The following is a 22,592-nucleotide window of genomic DNA, read 5'->3' as shown; positions in this document are numbered from 1 at the left end:
CAATCTGAAGGCAAATTTCATGAGAAGAGATTTTTAAACTTCCTTAAGATCTCTTAGGCCCAGACCCCTTTCCGAGGTAGGTTTACAAATTTTCCCACAAGAGCGCCAATGAATATTCTTTTTATCTTTCACCTCTCCCCATAAAAAATTAGAAAGATGAGAGTTAATTCGAGAATATGTGACCTGCGAAACCTTAATAACAGACATCAAATGAATAGACATGCTAGACAACACATGTCTTAATAAAATCAATCTTCCACCTTGCGATAGCAACTGAGATTTTCACCCTATAAGTTTCTTTTTAATCTTCTCCACAAGAGGCTCCAATGTCCTGGAAGACAATTTTTTAGACACCAAAGGCGCACCCAAATATGTAACAGGGAATTTACCTTCCATGAAACCCGTGATTTTCAATAAAACACGCTTTCGAGAGGGAGTGATGTATTTTGAAAGGAATAACGTTGACTTAGTCTTACTGATTTTTTGACCTGACCACTTCTCATACCTTTCCAGAGCAAAAACTAAATTTTTAATAGACCTCTTCCCACCATTCGCAAAAATAAGAATATCATCCGCGTATAACAAATGCGAAACCAATGGAGTCCCAATCGAATGATTAAATTTACCAATCCAACCAGTCTTATAGTTTTTCCTAAGAAACCTTGTCAAGACCTCCTCCATTATGATGAATAAATAAGGAGAGAGTGGATCCCCTTGCTGCAAACCTCTCGTAGATTGAAAAAACCCTCTAAAGGTTCTGTTCATCAAAATAGAAAACCATGGGGACTCCATACAATTTTTTATGAGCTTGCAAAACCTTTCTGAGAAACCAAAAGCCTTAAGAACCTCCAGAAGAAAATTCCAATTCACTCTGCCACAAGCCTTAGCCATATTGAGTTTTATCATCACATTGCTGCCAGCTATTTTTTTGTGCAAAGACTAAACCATTTCTTGAGCCAGTGTAATATTTTCAAAAATACTTCGCCTAGGAATAAAATCGCCTTGTTCATGCGAGACCAACTTATCAACAACCTCGGTTAGTCTAAAAACAATAATCTTGGAAAAAATTTTATAAGCCACAGAGCATAAACTAATAGGCCGGAATTTATCAAAGCTAGAAGGATTATCCACCTTCTGAATTAAAACAATAAATGAAGAGGAAAAAAACTTGGAAAGAGTAGTGCCCTGAAAAAAATCTATTTCCGCGTCCAAGAGATCTTTTTTTACAATGTCCCAACAAGATTTATAAAATGCAAATCCAAATTCATCCGGTCCCGGACTGCTTTCTTTGGGAATAGAGAACACTGCTCTTTTGACTTTTTCTTTTGTTGGTTCAGCGCAGAGGAAATTATTATCAAAATTGAAATTTGTCTTTGAATTAACTCGGAGAGATCGCATGGTTCAACCGTTGAAGACTCTGAAAGAAAATTTTGGAAAAAAGCAGTTGCCTCATTATGAATTGCTTTCGCACCCTCCAATATCCTCCCATCGTTCAGAACCAGACGGTCCATACAACTCTTATTCTGCTTTTGATTGATAACTGAATGAAAGAATTTGGAGTTTTGATCCCCCTCAGCCAACCATTTTTTTTTTTCGCAATTTGTACTAGGCAAGATGCTTCCCTCTTCTCCCACACTTGAATCTCCACCTTAGTAGTCAAGTAACCAGCTTCGACGTCCTTAAAAAAACCTGCTTGTAGTTGATTTTATAGATATTCCAGCCTTTCCTCAAGAGCTTTTAAATTTTCTTCCACTCTCCCAAAGAAATTTTTATTCCATGCACGCAATGCAACTTTAGTTCTCTTAAGGCGAATAGTAAGTTTCAGAAGACCCAAGGCCGAGTCATTCCTGATCCAGACATCATTAACATACGATAAAAACATATCATGCTAGCTCCACATATTTAAGAACCTAAATAGGGTAGGGCCATACCGAGAGAAAGACGTATTTGTATACAACACCATAGGGCTATGATCTGATGATTTCCGACTTAGATATTTGAATTGAGCCAAATCATATAGGTTGGAAAAACCATTATTAATAAGAACACGATCAAGCTTTGCCCAACTACGAGCCACCCCTTCATGGCCATTGCAACATGACATTCGTGAGCCTGTGTTTGATAAATCAAAGAGATCACAATGATGTAAGCAGTCACTAAACTCCATCATAGATAACAGTGGTCTTGGATTTCCACCAATTCTTTCAGTATCTGTTCGAATCACATTAAAATCACCCATGACCAACTAAGGAAAATCTTATTGGCACTCCTCCAGTTGCCACCATAACTCTCTTCTTTCAACATAAGAACATTTGACATAAACAAAACTCACCAAATTATTTGTCCATCCTTAAAAAACCACCCAGATTTCTTCTGAGTCGTGATTGAAATCACCACAAAGGCATTTATATCCTTCCAAAATAGCCACAATTTGCCGCCCTGATTTTCATTAGATATAAACACATAGTTATTATTTTTATGGTAACAACTTATTTTCTTATATAACTAAATATAACTAACCTACTGTAATTAATCTATTTCTTGGAATAGGCATGTTGGGAATAGAATATTCATAATAGGTTAGTTACAATTAGTTATTAAAAAATTAAATTATCATCATAAGGTAAATATTAACAAAGTAAAACTTTTTATGAATCCATAAAATAAGAAATAGGTAAAGAATAACTATTCCTAAAGTTCACTACGGGATTGTCTATTCCTTTCTTATTATATAACAACACCAAAAAAATCAAGCCTTAGTCCCACTAAGTGGGATCGGCTTCCTTTCTTATTATATGTTGAATGAAATAATTGAAATATATATACAAAGAATAATTGTGTTTTCCTGTCCCAACTTTTCATTGTATTCTATCTTATTTTAAGAAATGGGTATTCCGTGAACTAAATATGTAATGGTAATTAGTCTTCTATTGCGTATAAACATATGATTTCCATTTGTTTAAATGCATTGGGGAGGAAAATTACATTGTTGTGATTTTGCATGCGGTGAAACTTGGCCTCATAATGGGGGTAGCTATAAGAGCACTAGTTCTTTTCTTTTACTACATTATTTAAGATATAAGAAATTATACCCAAACAATATTTTGGTTGAGTTCTCGATTGTGGGTTTCAAATTTCAAGTTTAAAGTTGTTTGAATTTGAACAAAATTGTGGTATTGGTTGGAGTTTGAAATTAAGATTGTAGGTTTGGATTTGGAGAAAATACGCTATAAAATTATATTAAATTATGTCCAACCTCATGTAATTTTAAATCTAATATTTGAAATCTATACGCAAGCCTTAATTTTTATTTTCATCTTTTTTAAATTTGCAAAATCGCAAATCCAAATCTATAAAAACCTAAGATTATATTTAAGTTTATAGATTGCCGACCTTAGAATTATATTTCTTTGGTTTATGTTAAATCATATAATTGTGTGATGCATGTGGTCAACATCCATGTAAATCCCAAACACATGATCATATCAAGGCAGTTCCAAATAAATTATTAGTTGAAAAAACATGTAAAACAACAATATGCAAATTCCCAAACCCTTTGTGAGCAGCCCAGCAGAAAATGCATAAAGAGAATGTCTATTATTACTTAGGAGAGTAGAAACTAATGGGAAAAAAAGAAAAGAAAAGAATCTAGATACCACTATTCATGGAAAAAAAAAAAAAAAACTTACTCATTAATTTGTAGAAATGACATAAAAAAATAAGAAGAGAAATTTCTCATATAGAGATCATATTATTAGACAAAAAACAATAATAACTCCACTCTAATCCTAGCCCAGGTTAATTAGCAAGCGGAGCTAGGGCACCATCACTGGATGATGTATTACAATAGTCAGGAAAAGTAATGTTATCATTAGGCTTTATGCCGATGTCATTAAGCAGCACAAGCGTGCATTGATAGGCTATGGTGTCCAATGTTGCACAACAACGCGGTGATAAAATGAGTTTCTTGTTGTCCAAGAAATTATGAGTTGCTTCTTTCAAGCATTCAACCCATGTCTTCCCTAACGCAATCTCGCATCTTTCTATATCCGCATATGCATTTGATTTAGGTGCTGCTATAGGAAAATCTTTACCCTCATTAGGAGTAACCAAAAAACATGTGATTGCAAAGAAGAAGAGCATACTTTTGTTGAGAGCCATTGGTGAAGTTCTATTGTATTTCTATATTCCAAATAGAGAGGATTTTTGAGTTTTTATAGAGAATATTTTCGTTAAAGCATTAATACGTGATAAATGTAATAATTATTTTGTTGCTTGTGCCACATGTTGCAAAAGATTTTGTCGAAATTAATTCTACATTATTTCACTAATTGTGATGAAATCTTATGAGATGGCGAAATTTTAGCTAGCAAATCGCCTATTTATGCATTACTCATAACTCACTCTAACACATAATAGAAGAGCTAGAATTGCAAACATGGTGCAAGTGGAGCTAAAATTTTTATTCGTCATATCTTCTTGATAACTTTAAAGATGGGGCATTAATTTCTTTAGAAGACAAATAAGTATTAGCCATCACAAATTATTTGCACACATTAAAAAAATAAGAAAAATTACATGAACCAGCCCTCTCCCTAATAGAAATGGCTTAATTTTTATTAAGAGAATTTAAAATACATCAAATAACAAAGAAACTTAAAATATTATTTAAATGATTTGGGACTTCGTACTTAGTTTTTTGTTAAAGCTTGCTTAATACTTTTCTTTTCATTTGTATATTTTAGTTTGAGTTGTAATTAGTAGAAATCTCTATAACATAATTTGCAATCCATATATATATATATATATATATATATATATATATATATTAGATTTTATTTATTCACCTAATTAGTTGAAGTAATTGAAAATATGAGGATATGGAGTATAAGAGTATTAATCTGATCCAACTTTTGGAGTAATTAATTTTTCATTTTTAAAACATTTGCATGAAATAAATGAATAAAATTAAATAATTTAGATACTATTTGCTTGTAAAAATCGTTATATTTTTATTTGAACTATTTCAAATAATTGCAAAAATCCCACCTTATTTTCTAATAATAATAATAATAATAATAATAATAATAATAATAATTATTATTATTATTATTATTATTATTATTATTATTATTATTTATAACTCTTAGTTTTGATATTATATTGCAAATAAAACTCAAATCTTGAACTTTAATTTGTGTAGATTATATACAGAGTTTTTTTTTTTTTTTCTAAACTTACACAAACCCAAATTCAAGCTCATAAATCCATAATTCAAAACATGACCTTATAAAAAATTTGGAAATTAAAAAATAAGTTATATTTTTTGTTATTATTAGGAAATTAAAAAATAAAAAATGATAATTCTTTTGCACATTAACAATCTCTTTATTAAAAAATGATTGCAAAGAAGAAGAGCATACTTTTGTTGAGAGCCATTGGTGAAGTTCTATTGTATTTCTATATTCCAAATAGAGAGGATTTTTGAGTTTTTATAGAGAATATTTTCGTTAATGCATTAATACGTGATAAATGTAATATTTATTTTGTTTCTTGTGCCATATGTTGCAAAAGATTTTGTCAAAATTAATTCTACATTATTTCACTAATTGTGATGAAATCTTATGAGATGACGAAATTTTAGCTAGCAAATCACCTATTTATGCATTACTCATAATTCACCGTAAAACATAATAGAAGAGCTAGAATTGCAAACCTGGTGCAAGTGCAAAATTTTTACTCATTATATCTTCTTGATAACTTTAAAGATGGGGCATTAATTTTTTTAAATTATATGGAGTATAGGAGCATTAATCAGATCCAACTTTTGGAGTAATTGATTTTTTCCTTTTTTAAGACATTTGCATGAAATAAATGAATAAAATTAAATAATTTAGATACTATTTGCTTGTGAAAACAGTTATTATTATTATTATTATTATTATTATTATTATTATTATTATTATTATTATTATTGTTATTATTATTATTATTCTAGATTTCTAACTCTTACTTTGGATATTGCAAATGGAACTCAAATCTTGAACTTTAATTTGTGTAGATTATATACAGAGTTTTTTTTTTTTCTAATCGTACACAAACCCAAATTCAAGCTCCTAAATCCATAATTCAAAACATTACCTTATATAAAATTTAGAAATTAAGAAATAAGTTGTATTTTTTGATATTATTAGGAAATTTAAAAATAAAAAATGATAATTTTTTTGCACATTAACAAACTCTTTATTTTCAAATTTTTGTGATAAAAATTTAAAAAATTCTATTTAAACTTTTGGGTTTAAATAGAGAGGATTTGTGAATTTCCATAGAAGATTGTTTCATTAAAGCATTTATATGTGATCAAAGTGGTAGTTATGTTGTTGATCAACCAATGATATGGATTGGCTAATAATTTGGGATTTTGCATTTTTAGATTTCCTAACATATAAGCAAAAAAAAAAAAAATGTTTAAATTGATTCTGCTTTACTTGACCAACAATGGTGCGATTTTATTACATGGAAAAATTTTAGTTTGCAAATCACATGTGCTATACTCTCACTTATGCATAAGAGATTTTTGCGTCAACAAGGTTTTCAAGCATAAGCTTTTGATCAATGGTAACTTCTTTCTGATTTGTGTCGTCGAGGTTGCCAAATATGGCTAGGAGTACTTCAAAGACATGAATCTCATCCAAGCTTGAGGATGACTATTCAATGATGGCAAAGACAATTTGGTTGCCTTGGTCAGCAAGGTGGTGACACACACGAAGGACATTTTTAGGTCACTAAATCAATTGAATTGGAAAATAGAGAAGGATTTGCCGATTCATTCCATACTTACTGTATTTCAAAACCAAACACTTGAATGACATTATCCATTCCATTCAATTCCACTAATAATTCTTGTACTTAATTGCATCCATTCCCATCCCAATTCCATTCTACAAACCAAACAAACCTATATCATTTTTGAGTAAGAAGGACATTGTGCAAGTCGAATACAAGTTTTGGAGCATAATTACATGAAATAACAATTAGAATTAACCTAAACCTATATCACTATATTATAAGTTCTACACCCTCAACTAAAGATGGCTTATACTCATAGAAGTAGAATACTTAAACCCATATATATATAAAAGTCACCCATTCTTTATTTACTCATGCAAACAATTTTCACTAGTGAAATTTCCAATTATTTCCTCTCTCATTTTTGAGTGAGAGACCCTTTGATGCCATTGGTGAATCACTAAACTTGATATCCATTGGTGGAGTGCCAACTTGAAGTAAAAGTTTAAGTTCTTAGGTCTTGGGTTTGTTCATGTATATAAGTCACCATTCCTCCACTTAATTATATGACGTACAATAACTTATAGGTGAACTTTTCAATTACCTTTCTAGCCATTATCAAGCTTCCAAACAAAAATTTCATATTTTAAAGTTTTATTCTGTAGTCCATAAGACATATTTTGGGCACCATAGCATTCAATGCAACATCTTTGTAAAACGTATTAGTACAATAATTGACAACATCAATGATATTATTTACTCAGGAAAATTTGAAAAAAAAAATATTCCTTTAATGTTTAATAAATGAAACCAACAAATAGACATAAAAAATTATGCCAAATAGTTATCTCATATGGGCCAAGCCTTTACATTCTGAAAAAAATAATTTAAAATGACTCCCAAGCTAGTGGGAACAATTATCAAACCCTAATTATAGATTCAAATTTATATATAACTTGTAACGACCTGCTATTTATTTTCCAGTTCTGATTTTTTTTTTTTTTATACTGTAAAATTTATAATGCTCTGATACCTACTAGATTAAACCAAACCATCAACCTAAGCAGCGAGAAGCAGAATTCATATAAACACAATCAAGAAAATATACAATATTAGAGTGCTAAAATGTTTCCCAAAATATACATATATGACTATTTCCCAAAATACCCTCAATTGGGCTAGGGCTATACATAAATATTCCAAAAAATACTCACTCTACTGACAGGGCAGTACCGAAACTCCTCTATCTGCGAGCCTGATCTGCTTGCCTACCCGGATCACGTGAAAAATGTTAATTTAATAGGATGAGACGACGCTCAGTAAGGCGAAATATACTATTGCTAGTGTGTGGCAAATGAGTTATAATGGTACGAAAATCTGTTTCTATATAATCATGTATAACTGAATCTGTAAATATAGTACAAATAATATAAACCACCACCCTTTTTCATGTTGCTTAACATATCTGTATTTTAGGTTTCTATACATAATACTTTTAATTTATATACATATATTCCCTGTTTCTGAAAAACTGTATATACATAATAATAACTGAAAACTTCCCTAGATGGATAACTGTATGTTATGATTTAACCCCTCATGATAGGGTTATGCAGCCCGTAGGGGCGATCTACCTTGGCTGGCCGACCAGGATAAACTACTATACTCCATCAGTTTGATCAACCCACGTTAACCCATATCTGATGGGGAGCCTATCCACTTGTGGGCATTTGATCAACCTACTTACTATGTATTCTCTAAATAGATGGTTGCACTCTATACTGTATGTAACAACGGTACCGTACTCTGTAAACTATATCTGTAATGGTCCATCGAGGTCTAATACTTTATAATACATCGCTATATACAACTATTTGTATTATCATGATTCTGTAATAACTGTATTAACCATGATGTTGTGATAAACTGTATCTGTGTCAACTGTATTTTTTGAAATGAACTATAAAACTGTATGTCATGGTACTGTAAACTGTATAATCATGACATTCTGTAATTACTGTAAAACATATCCACTATCTGTATATTCTGTAAAACATAACTCTGAAAAATACTATAAAGTATGTTTCTGTACTATATCTATATTCTCAAGCCACATAGTAATTTAAAACATATTATTCATAATTGATAAACTGTATAAAGTTCTGTTGTGAATAATAACTTGTTAAAAATATACATTTCATACTGAAAATCATTTTAAAATTACCTAACATAGCATATTTCTCTTACCAGATTTCTACTAAAATCACCCTAGTGTGACGGGTCCTACACCCGCAGAGTTCTCTACTCAACTCCCTAAAAACCATATATCCCAGAAAAAAATATTATTATTTCTACGTCTACAACATTTCCTACAACTGTTGGAAAGTCAAATTTCAACAAAAAGGTCTTACCTTGAATTTGAGATGAAATCCAATTTCGTCCTACCGACGATCAACTCTGGCAAACTTGGAGAGAACTTTCCCAGGAGCGTCGTGATGACCTCAGATCGTCGATCCGAAGACTAATGGAGCCAAAATTGAAGAAAGAAGAGGGAAGGACCGTAGAGAGAGGAGAGAGAGAGAGTGTTCCATCGACTTTTCTGCGTGAAAAACTGAGTTTAGCACTATTTATACTGCAGGTTTCGTCGACGAGCCACGTCATCTCTTCAACGAGGTCGAGAAGGAGGTTCGTCGACGAATACCATCTCCTTGTCGACGAAATTCAGAATTCAAAAAACAGCCGCTCAGTATTTTCTCGTCGACGAAATGCTTCTTCGTCGACGAGGTCCTCATGTACCCTCATCGACGAATCCCCTGTGTTCGTCAACGAGGCCCTAGGAAAATTCTTGGGTTATCACATCCGAAAGTGCAACATCATTGAAGAACGCTTCGCATTCGTCGATAAAGTCTGCTGCCTCATTCTATTTCTATTTCTATTTCCCTCCCTCTTTACTATTTAAATACCATTATTTTTCGGGCCGTTACATTACTTTTGGACTTCATTTAGCCTCTCGATATTTTGTAGCCTTTGGGCTTACCTCAATGGTAATGAATTTTCATAACTATGCTGTAAAGTCTCCAAAACTTTTGAGTTATATATTTATTGCCTCTGGGCTCCCTTACAATCTTCAAATTTTGTATAATATGCAAGATTCTTATCGCTTCTAGGCTCGCTACCATATCATGACTATATAATTGGTTACTTGTCAAACTATAGATTTTGTATAAGTGTCGAAATACCTTTCGTCGTATAGACTGCACACAATTCTTATAATTTCTTATTTGCTTCTAGAGCTCATGCATTATTTTTCTTACTTCAACTCTATCACTCATATTTCAATCAATCAAGTGTTGGAATATGTCCCACATGAAAAGGGCAATATGGACATTTTTGGGATTAATGAATTAAGAAGGTTATTGGGTTTTAAAATTCAGTGAGAGTTAATGGGAAGTGAAGAGTTTTTCCTATTTGTGCCTACTATTAAGAAGGTTATTGGTTTTTAAAATTCAGTGAGCTACTCTCTTTAATGATAAAATTCTCATTCTAGGATACTATTTATCTGCTTTGAACATGGACAAATTTTTGCTTGGTTATTTATCAATCAATGTTTATATTATGGTTAGCATGTTGTCACCAATGTGATCTTATTGGGAAAAGTTTTAAATATTGAGTTGAATTTTGACTTTACAAAAAAAAAAATATTATGAAATGATTATTTGATTATTATGGTTAGACCCAAAGGTACACAAACTTTCAAGTAATCATTAAATTAATTAGGATAATTGATAGAAATATAGTATGATTGCAATGGATGCCCAAAGGTGACAAACCAATCAAACTTTAAAGGGTTATCAATTATGCCTAGGTGGGTGAAAATCACTATTAAATTTGAGTATTAGTATATTGCATTAGTTAATCCAAAGATTGAATGCAATTTTACTAGTGGAAGTGTTTTTTCTCAAAGCGTTAATGCTGTGATGATTTTATTATAGCGCCAGTTCTTGTTTCGCTTCATTCGCTAGCTTCTTCTGTTCCGATCTTTGATGGAACTAATCTCTTTTATTGACCTTATAGGTCATACCCTATTTTAATTATGACAAATAATCAATTATTTAATGTCTATCAAGTTTGTGTGCAAGTTTATATTAGCAAGATCATTTGATGACATATGAAGACTTGAAGAATAATGGCTCAGAAGATTCATTTGTTGTAATTTATATTATCTTCATTTCGGGTTTGTAATAGTAATATAGGAAAGTTATGTAATAATAAATGCATTTCATGCATGTAGGAACTACAAGCTCAAAGGCCTTAGAACGACCCTAAGTCCCTACACATAATTTGTAAATCGAGAGACCTTAGATGGTCGATCGACGTAAGGTTTTTTAGGCTAAGTTAAAATTCCTAAAACGTTACAAAAGACCCTAGGTCCTTGCACATGCACTTAGGATAGTCCCCAAAATCACATATACTATGAGGGGAAATAATTGAATTGAAACAGGACTTAAAGGGTTAAAATAGTAAGGTTTCAGGCAATCGAACCTTGGTGTTCATTATACCTCGGTCGACCGAACCGTTGAAAGGCCAAATAGTCGACCTGACTTTGGGCGATCGAACAAAAAAGGACTTCACCATCCTCGGTCAACCGAATGCATACCAATTACCTTTTCACCAACTTGGCAGCTTGAACTTTCATGTTCAAAATTGCCTCGGGCTACCGAATGCTCGAGTTCGGTAAACTGGACTTGGTATCAGGCGACCAAATTGTGAACTTTTGGAAAATCGCCTCGGTTTAGCCACTCAAACCTGTCCACGGGCACTCGAATTTCAGAAACACCCTTTTGCTCATATATCTATTCAAGCGACCGAACGATAGGTCAAGCGCTCAAAATTCTCGGGTTGTCCTAATTTTTACCATGATTATTTTTGGGTAAACAATGTTAATTTTCTTAAACATTTTTAAAATAAATTGAATAATTCCCTGTGTATCCCCAACGACTATAATTTTAACCTTCTCTATATATAGGGGCTCATTTGCTTGTATTAGCACCTAATTAGCACATTGATTAAGCAAAAAGTCTCTGAAATTTTTTAAACTCTGTTTCTTCTTACAAACCCTATACACTCATATACTACCATTCCTTTAAGAAAGCAAGCCTTGTGAGTGTTTATTCATTGTTCTAGTGTGCTAAAAATCCTCATTGGTTTATTGCATATTTGATTTTCAGATTGAGGGTTTAGCTAGATTTTCCACCAATTTTATTTAATAAATCCGTGTGTGGGAAAAACCTTATAATTAAGTGAGTCTTTGCATTATTATTGCAAGACTCATTGACCTTGTATTTTTGTGTGTGCAAAAATATTTTTACAAGCTCATCTTTGACTATCTCTTTGTGCTTTGATATTGAGAAAATATTTTTTGAGATATTCTAATTACTCTTGGTACAAATCTTTGAAACTCTAAACTGTGATTGAGATTTTCATCTTTACATAGTTTCATAGATTAGCTTGTTGATACACTCTTGTACTTAAATAGAGATAGTTATTACCTTGAGTGTTGTTTGCACATATACACCATTGAGCTTATAGTTCTTACATTATTGGTTTGCATTGATTGATATTAGTACAAATCTACTTAGTTGAGAAGCATATATTTTGTATATATCTTGTATTGTATTTCATTGATTGTATTCCTGGCGTGGGTTTGAAGAGGGAGAATTGCCCTGTGAAAAGCCCCGTATTGGCTTAGACTCGATTAGGAAAGTTAGGTGCACCATCGTAGTAAAGTGTTGTATTCGGCGTTGCTCCACCCGTGAAGTGAGCTTTAGCGGAATCCTTGTGCTTGCGAGCCAAGGCAAGGATGTAGGCAATATTGGCCGAACCCCGCTATCATATTCGGTGTCACTTTTACAATTTTTGTACTATATTATGCTTTGTGCTTGACTTGATTTCTTTACTGAATATACTGCATATCTGATTGACACAGTATTGCATTTGGTTGAGAAATACTGAAATTTTATTGCCTATACTAAAATTGATTACTATATCATATCTCCAACATCATACATACTTACACTTCCTCTAGGTTGCGTAATACTGTTGCCAGATTGGTTGACCTAGGAAGAAATTTTTAAATCTCCAATTCACCCCCCTCTTGGGATTGTACCAAAGTCAACATCTTTTACTGGAAGGAACAGATCCAATTTCACCTTGGTATTCTAGATCTTGACTTAGCACTACAAATTGACAAACCGACTGCTATTATTGAAACAAGCTATTCAGAGTAGCAAGTTTTGTCTAAGTCATGGGAAAGATAGAATAGATTAAGCATCATGTTTAATTATGTGAATGTGTATTGCAAACAATATTAATTCAACGGTTCCTCAAATTGAAAATGCAAAGGAATATTTCAAAGCTGTGGAAGATCAGTTTCGTTCAGCGGACAAGTCCTTTGGAGGGAGATTAATGGCTGAACTTACCATTATGAAATTTGATGGTAGTCATGGAATGAATGAACATGTCCTTGAAATGACCAATCTAGCTGCCAGACTCAAATCTCTGAGTATGAATGTTGATGAAAGTTTCCTTGTTCAGTTCATTATGAATTCCTTGCCTACTCAGTATGGGTCATTTTAGATTCACTATAACACTATTAAGGAAAAATGGAATGTGAATGAATTGGCGAGTATGTTAATTCAAGAAGAGGCAAGGCTTGGGCAACAAGGAAAACATTCAATTAATGTTATGAGTCATGGAGTTGGAAGCAAAGGAAAAAAACCAAAGAAGAGTTTCAAGAAAGATCCATTGAAGGTTGCGGGACCTTTTATTGAGAATGAAGCTCGCAAGAGGGAACATAATGGACCGAAAATGCTATTTCTGTCATAGCTATGGGCATTTAAAGAAAAATTGCCCTAAACGTAGAGCTTGGTTCGAAAATAAAGGTAAGCTATTAGGTTATGTATGTTTTGAATCAAATATGACACAAGTTTCTTCTAATACATGATGGATTGACTCTGGTTCTACTATTCATGCTTCAAATTTGATGCATGGATACCTTTCGATCCAGAACATAAAGGAAAATGAGCATTTTATAGTTTTGGGAAATGGAACTCAACTACCAGTTGTTGGTGTTGGAACTTTACGTTTGTTTTTAGAGTCAGGCCACTGTTTGGAGCTATTTGATACTCTTTATGTTCCTACTATTTCTAGAAATTTAATTTCCATGTCAAGACTTGATTATGACGGTTATGCTTTGTATTTTGAACATAAGGGTTTTTGTTTGTTGAGAAATGACTTATTTGTTGGTTCTGGTGTTTTATTCGAGAAGTTATATAGATTTAATCTTAACAAGAATTTTTTTGAAACACTCCTCACCCTACATTATGATATTGAAACTAAACGTAGCAAAGTTAATGAGAACTCCTCTTTCTTGTGGCATAAAAGACTGGGTCATATATCCAGAGAAAGAATGGAGAGATTGGTAAAAGATGAGATTCTTTCAAACCTTGATTTTACTGATTTCAATGAATGTGTGGATTGCATTAAAGGAAAGCAAACCAAACATACAAAGAAAAGCGTCACAAGAAGTGGAAAACTTTTGGAGATTGTCCATACTGATGTTTGTGGACCTTTCGACTCACCGTCTTTTGGTGGAGAAAAGTACTTTATCACTTTTATGCACACACATATTCATGCATCACATCATTATAGTGTCATTGTTCATTCATGCATGCATGCACAAGCATGCCAGATCACACGTCATCCATGCATACATTACATCATTATCTATGCCATTGTTTATTCATGCATGCATGCGTATGCATGCCCGTTCACACACCATGCATGCATGTTCATATTTAACTATGCATACATATTCATGCATCACATCATTATATGTGTGATTGTTCATTCACGCATGCATGCATATGCATACCCTTTCACACACCATGCATGCATGTTCATTCTTATCTATGCAAAGATATACACATGCATTACGTCATTATTCATGTCCTTATTCATGCCTGCATGCATATGCACGCCTGTTCACACACCATGCATGCATGTTCATTCTTATCTATGCGCACACATATTCATGCGTCACATTATTATAAGTGTCATTGTTCATTCATGCATGCAAGCCCATTCACATGTCATCCATGCATACTTTACATCATTATCTATGTCATTGTTTATTCATGCATGCATGCGTATGCATGCCCGTTCACTTAACATGCATGCATGTTCATTCTTAACTATGCATACATATTCATGCATCACATCATTATATGTGTCATCATTCATTCTTAACTATGCATACATATTCATGCATCACATCATTATATGTGTCATCATTCATTCATGCATGGATGCACATGCATGCCTGTTCACACACTATACATGCATATTCATTCTTATCTATGCAAACATATACACATGCATTGCATCATTATCCATGTCCTTATTCATGCATGCATGCATATGCACGCCTGTTCACACACCATGCATGCATGTTCATTCTTATTTGTGCATACATATTCATGCATCACATCATTATATGTGTCATTGTTCATTCATGCATGCATGCATGCATCTGCATGCCCATTCACACACCACACATGCATGTTCATTCTCATCCATGCATACACATATTCATGCATTATGTCATTATCTAGGTCATCATCCATTCATGCATGTGCCTACCCATTCACATGCCATACATGTACGTTCATTCTTATTCATGTGTACATATAGTCATGTGTTCATGCTTATACTTGCATCATACATCATTCGTGCACTCTAACATACACATGAACACACACAACCAACGCAGAAGGCAACGCGTGTTGACTATGGTCTTGACTAAGATCTTAAACTGGTTGACCCCCTGTGTGAACCGGTTCTCCCTAATCCGGTTGGGTCCTTTGAACCGGTATGAAGCTGGTTTAGCCTTTTATTTTATTTTAAATTTAAACTTTTAAAAACCCATAAAAATTCATAAAATTTTCAGAGAAATCACAAAAAAAAAAAACTCAAGAGAAAATTTTAAAAATATTTTTGGGACTTGATTTTCATTGTTTTTGCTTAATTGTCTTTTTATTATTTTAAAATTCAAGAAAATATGGAAAAATCACCAAAAATCAATAAAACAAAATAAAAAAAAAATGTTAAAAATTGTTTCCGTCACGAATAAATTCCAAAACCTCCTAGAATATTACTTTTCACTTAAAAAATTCTATAAAGATTTCAAAACCCCGGGAGTGTATTTTTGTAAGCTATTTTCTCTATTTTTCGATCCCGATAATTTAGAAGGGAGGCATGAGCTCTTCGGAGTACGATATGCTCCGATTATGAGGGAATACTTTTATAGTATTTTATTTTGTACATTTTCTTTGATTTTTGATAGGGAGTAATTTTTTAAGGCTTATTAAATTTATTTTGGGATAATTTTCAATTAATTTGGTATCGTTTGTAAGAATGGATGCATAGAGGGTGCTAATACCTTCCCCTCGCATAACCGAACTTCCAGAGTAGCACAGCTCGATTCTACGCCTAACAAGGTAGTAATCAAGTGTTTTAACCGCACTCTAAAAGGTTAGTGACGACTCCATACACCTTGTTTTTCCACAAAAATACTTTTTCAAAATTCACAATTTTTTCCTAATTCACAGCCGCACCTACTACAGTGTTTTCCAGGTCCGAGACGTTGCGACAAGTATCAATTTAAAGATAAAAGTATTTAATTTTTTAATAAGAGTATATCAAGTACAAAATAGTTGAGGATAACTTTAGTCAGTACAAAAAAATTAAAAAATTATTTATAACTCCAAGGATATCAATAAATAAATGAACGTGCCGCCGTCCTTTTGCAAAAAAAAAAAAAAACAAAGAAAAAAAAAAAAAAAAACTCTAAGGATATAAATTTTGTTACATATCTTTTACAAGGGACACCTCTCAAAATGTTCACGACTAATACATTTCTTTTGGCCCCTAGGCCCGATCGACAAATGATAGCTAATTAATTATGAATTATCACTAAATTAATTCAATCATCTTTTATTAACTCCTGAAAAAGTAAGTAAATAAGTAAAAGTTTAAAAGGGGAATGAAAATTAAGGTGTGATTTAGTAATGTTCAATAAGACCTCCAAAGGAGGGGATCTTGTTAGATGAACCCACCTTAGAGCTAATACATGTGAGGCTTGAAATACCTCATTGCCCTTTTCACAATCATAGCTACACACCCAAGAAAAAATAGAAAAACAAAATCAGGAAATTTAGGAACCACAGAGTCTTTAGAAATATCCCTTAATTTTTCCAAAACTTATAAAAATTTTATGAGATTTTTCAAAAAAAAAATTTTAGAACTTTTTGGGATTTTTAAAGGCTCTTTCTCATTTATTTTGGCTCAAAATAGCTCAAAAATAATTTTTTTTTCTTGTTTTTCTGATTTTCAAAAATATTTTTCTGATTTTTCACAAATTTTCTTTAATTTTTTCATTTTTAAAATTAAAAATCCAATTTAAATTAAATTTACACAGGAAAATAAAATAAAATAATAAATAATAATAAAATAAAATAAAATAAATTCAAAAAAACCAAATCAGTTCACCTGGTCTAGGTCGAGTCTAACATGGTTGGATTTGGGTGGGCCACATGTCCACCCACGATGGGGACACATGGTAGCCTCATTTACCTTTTTTTTTTTTTTTTTGAATTTACTATAGCAGCATGATGTCACATGCCACGTGTTAGCACCCGGTGAATCCACCTGTTTTTTTAAAAAGAATTTACTGTGATAGGGTAACGTCACCTACCATGTGTCAGCACCTGATTGGTCCTAAAACTTTGACCTGGATCATTGACGTGGCAGCAATCCAACCGTCCAGAGAAAATGCAAATCAAATGACTAGGATTGCTCCACGTCACCCAAAAAATATTTCGATCGAATTGTGCCATGTGTCACCACTGAGCCCTAGGTATAAAAGCCTCTTTTTTTTCCTCCCTATTTTACCCATGCACTTTCTCTATCTTCCTCTCTAAGAATCTCTTTCTCTTTTCTCTTTCATTTCTTAGTGTTCTTTAGACCAACTTCCTTATTTTTCCCCAACTTGCTCTCTTTACACAAGTATTCCACTTGTTATTGGTGTGATGTAGCGTGGGATGCAACTATGGGAAAGACAACTAACAGGAATCATTTTGAGGCATGAAGAGCTTTCCCCAATTACTATTTTGGGAACGAAGTTTTTTACATGTCCTTTAATGCAAGCCGAAGCATTGGGCAATCATAGAAAGTCTAAATTACAAAATCAATCAATCAAGGATGGTAGGATTTTTGTGCGGTTACAGATGGAAAAAAAATTAGTATTTGACATTAGCTCGGGTCATTGTAATGATTGCGAACACTCTATTTTGTTGGATGATGTTTGCATAATCATGAACAACATGTCTAGTGTGCCAGGGATTTCAATGGCCTTGTGCATTACATCAGTCCACGTGTGCAAAAATGTAGGAGGGAGTTTATCATCCACCATCCTTTTAAAACAACACACTAAAAAAAAGGTTTTAGGCCGTACCTAGTGCACAAGGCTCCCACTTTGTGTGGGGTTTGGGAGAGGCGGACGTCTCCCACTACAAATTGATATTAAATTTCCCCAATGACACAACCCAAATCCAAGACTAAACTTGATACATCTAAATACATTCTCCTTGTGTTTGGGAGAATATATATATATATATATATATATATATATATATATCAAAGTTTGGATTTATTTTTGATTTTGAAAGACATGTAATGTAAAAATTGAATTAAATTTCTTTCACATCTACAGAAGCTTAAATCCAAATCTAAAAATTCATGTTCTCAAACACTATTTAGAAGTCTTCATTTTTGGCGCTTTGCACGTCTTCAAGAAATTGAGTCTAACATTCCAAATTGTGCAAGCTCAATTTCAAAATCTCGGTGCAATTGTGGCATGATTCTCAAATTTTCATCAATGTGTTTAGATTTAAAAACCTAACAAGTTTCAAATTCAAGTGTGGTTAGAGTAGTTCTTAGTCTACGTGTATCTACTTCTTGTTGAGTTGGAACTTTTAGGTCACGTTTGGTTCATGGAATAACTATTCCTTTTCAATAAGATGTAATATAATGAGAAATTTGAGAATGAAGGCAATATATAGCTATTCCTTGTATATATTTCTCATTGTTTCATTCCCATAGTGACATTTGGGAGTAGTTACCTTATCTATTCCTTGTTATAGATTTATAAAAAGTTTCACATAGTTATTTATTTTATGGTAACAACTTATTCTCTTATATAACTAAATATAACTTACCTACTGTAATTAATCTATTTCTTGGAATTGGCATGCTGGGAATAGAATATTCATAATAGGTTAGTTACAATAAGTTATTAAAAAATTAAATTATAATCATAAGGTAAATATTAACAAGGAAAATCTGATTGGCACTCCTCCAGTTGCCGTCGTAACTCTTTTATTTCAACATAAGAACATTTGGCATAAACAAAACTCACCAAAATTATTTGTCCATCCTTAAAAAACCACACAGAAATCTTCTGAGTCGTGATTGAAATCATCTTAAAGACATTTATATCCTTCCAAAATAGCCACAATTTACCGCCCTGATTTTCATTAGATATAAACACATAGTTATTATTTTTATGGTGACAACTTATTTTCTTATATAACTAAATATAACTAACCTACTGTAATTAATCTTTTTCTTGGAATAGGCATGCTGGGAATAGAATATTCATAATAGGTTAGTTACAATTAGTTATTAAAAAATTAAATTATAATCATAAGGTAAATATTAACAAAGTAAAACTTTTTATGAATCCATAGGATAAGAAATAGATAAAGAATAACTATTCGTAAAGTTCACTACGAGATTGTCTATTCCTTTCTTATTATATAACAACACGAACAAAATCAAGCCTTAATCCCACTAAGTGGGGTCGGCTTCCTTTCTTATTATATGTTGAATGAAATAATTGAAATATATATACAAAGAATAATTGTGTTTTCCTGTCCCAACTTTTCATTGTATTCTATCTTATTTTATGAAACGGGTATTTCATGAACTAAATATGCAATCGTAATTAGTCTTCTATTGAGTATAAACATATGATTTCCATTTGTTTAAATGCATTGGGGAGGAAAATTACATTGTTGTGATTTTGCATGTGGTGAATCTTGGCCTCTTAATGGGGGTAGCTTTAATAGCACTAGTTATTTTCTTTTACTACATTATTTAAAATATAAGAAATTATACCCGAAAAATATTTAGGTTGAGTTTTCGATTGTGGGTTTCAAATTTCAAGTTTAAAGTTGTTTGAATTTGAACAAAATTGAGGTTATTGTTTGGAGTTTGAAATTAAGATTGTAGGTTTGGATTTGGAGAAAATACGCTATAAAATTATATTAAATTATGTCCAATCCCATGTAATTTCAAATCTAATATTTGAAATCTATATTTATGAACACAAATCTTAATTTTTCTTTTCATTTTTTTAAATTTGCAAAATCCCAAGTCCAAATCTATAAAAACCTAAGATTATATTTAAGTTTATAGATTGCAGACCTTGGAATTATATTTCTTTGGTTTATGTTAAATCATATAATTGTGTGATGCATGTTGTCAACATCCATGTAAATCCCAAACACATGATCATATCAAGGCAGTTCCAAATAAATTATTAGTTGAAAAAACATGTAAAACAACAATATGCAAATTCCCAAACCCTTTGTGAGCAGCCCACCAGCAAATGCATAAAGAGAATGTCTATTATTACTTGGGAGAGTAGAAACTAATGGGAAAAAAAAAAGAAAAGAAAAGAAAAGAATCTTGATACCACTATTCATGGAAAAAAAAAAAAACTTACTCATTAATTTGTAGAAATAACATAAAAAAAGAAGATGAGAAATTTCTCATATAGAGATCATATTATTAGACAAAAAACAATAATAACTCCACTCTAATCCTAGCCCAGGTTAATTAGCAAGCGGAGCTAGGGCACCATCACTGGATGATGTATTACAATAGTCAGGAAAAGTTATGTTATCATTAGGCTTTATGCCGATGTCATTAAGCAGCACAAGCGTGCATTGATAGGCTATGGTGTCCAATGTTGCACAACAACGCGGTGATAAAATGAGTTTCTTGTTGTCCAAGAAATTATGAGTTGCTTCTTTCAAGCATTCAACCCATGTCTTCCCTAACGCAATCTCGCATCTTTCTATATCCGCATATGCATTTGATTCAGGTGCTGCTATAGGAAAATCTTTACCCTCATTAGGAGTAACCAAAATGCATGTGATTGCAAAGAAGAAGAGCATACTTTTGTTGAGAGCCATTGCTGAAGTTCTATTGTATTTCTATATTCCAAATAGAGAGGATTTTTGAGTTTTTATAGAGAATATTTTCGTTAAAGCATTAATACGTGATAAATGTAATAATTATTTTTTTCCTTGTGCCACATGTTGCAAAAGATTTTGTCGAAATTAATTCTGCATTATTTCACTAATTATGATGAAATCTTATGAGATGGCGAAATTTTAGCTAGCAAATCGCCTATTTATGCATTACTCATAACTCACTCTAACACATAATAGAAGAGCTAGAATTGCAAACATGGTGCAAGTGGAGCTAAAATTTTTATTCGTCATATCTTCTTGATAACTTTAAAGATGGGGCATTAATTTCTTTAGAAGACAAATAAGTATTAGCCATCACAAATTATTTGCACACATTAAAAAAATAAGAAAAATTACATGAACCAGCCCTCTCCCTAATAGAAATGGCTTAATTTTTATTAAGAGAATTTAAAATACATCAAATAACAAAGAAACTTAAAATATTATTTAAATGATTTGGGACTTCGTACTTAGTTTTTTCTTAAAGCTTGCTTAATACTTTTCTTTTCATTTGTATATTTTAGTTTGAGTTGTAATTAGTAGAAATCTCTATAACATAATTTGCAATCCATATATATATTAGATTTTATTTATTCACCTAATTAGTTGAAGTAATTGAAAATATGAGAATATGGAGTATAAGAGTATTAATCTGATCCAACTTTTGGAGTAATTAATTTTTTGTTTTTTAAAGCATTTGCATGAAATAAATGAATAAAATTAAATAATTTAGATACTATTTGCTTGTAAAAATCGTTATATTTTTATTTCAAAATTTTCAAATAATTGCAAAAATCCCGCCTTATTTTCTAATTTTCTAAATTTGTATAGAAAAGTTGGAAAACATCTTTCTAACTCTTACTTTGGATATTATATTGCAAATGGAACTCAAATCTTGAACTTTAATTTGTGTAATTTATATATAGAGTTTTTTTTTTTCTAATCGTACACAAGCCCAAATTCAAGCTCCTAAATCCATAATTCAAAACATGACCTTATATAAAATTTGGAAATTAAAATATAAGTTGCATTTTTTGTTATTATTAGGAAATTAAAAAATAAAAAATGATAATTTTTTTGCACATTAACAATCTCTTTATTTTCAAATTTTTTTGATAAAAATTTTAAAAATAAGTTAAAAATTTTATAATTATTTGAAAACTAAAAAGCAAAAAAATTTCTCTACAACTAAACAAGCCCTAATTTTTGATTTAGGTGCTACTGCAGGCATTTCCTAATTACTGTCCTCGGAATAATCATTAAGCATGCAATTGGATAAAAGAAAAGCATGCTTTGGTTGAGAGCGAGTGATTAATTTCTATTTAAACTTTTGTGTTTAAATAGAGAGGATTTGTCAAATTTCCA

The sequence above is a fragment of the Malania oleifera genome, chromosome 4 (assembly GCF_029873635.1).
Source record: "Malania oleifera isolate guangnan ecotype guangnan chromosome 4, ASM2987363v1, whole genome shotgun sequence".
Lineage (NCBI taxonomy): Eukaryota > Viridiplantae > Streptophyta > Magnoliopsida > Santalales > Ximeniaceae > Malania > Malania oleifera.
The sequence above is the reverse complement of the archived record's forward strand: the minus strand, read 5'-3'. Positions refer to the sequence as shown.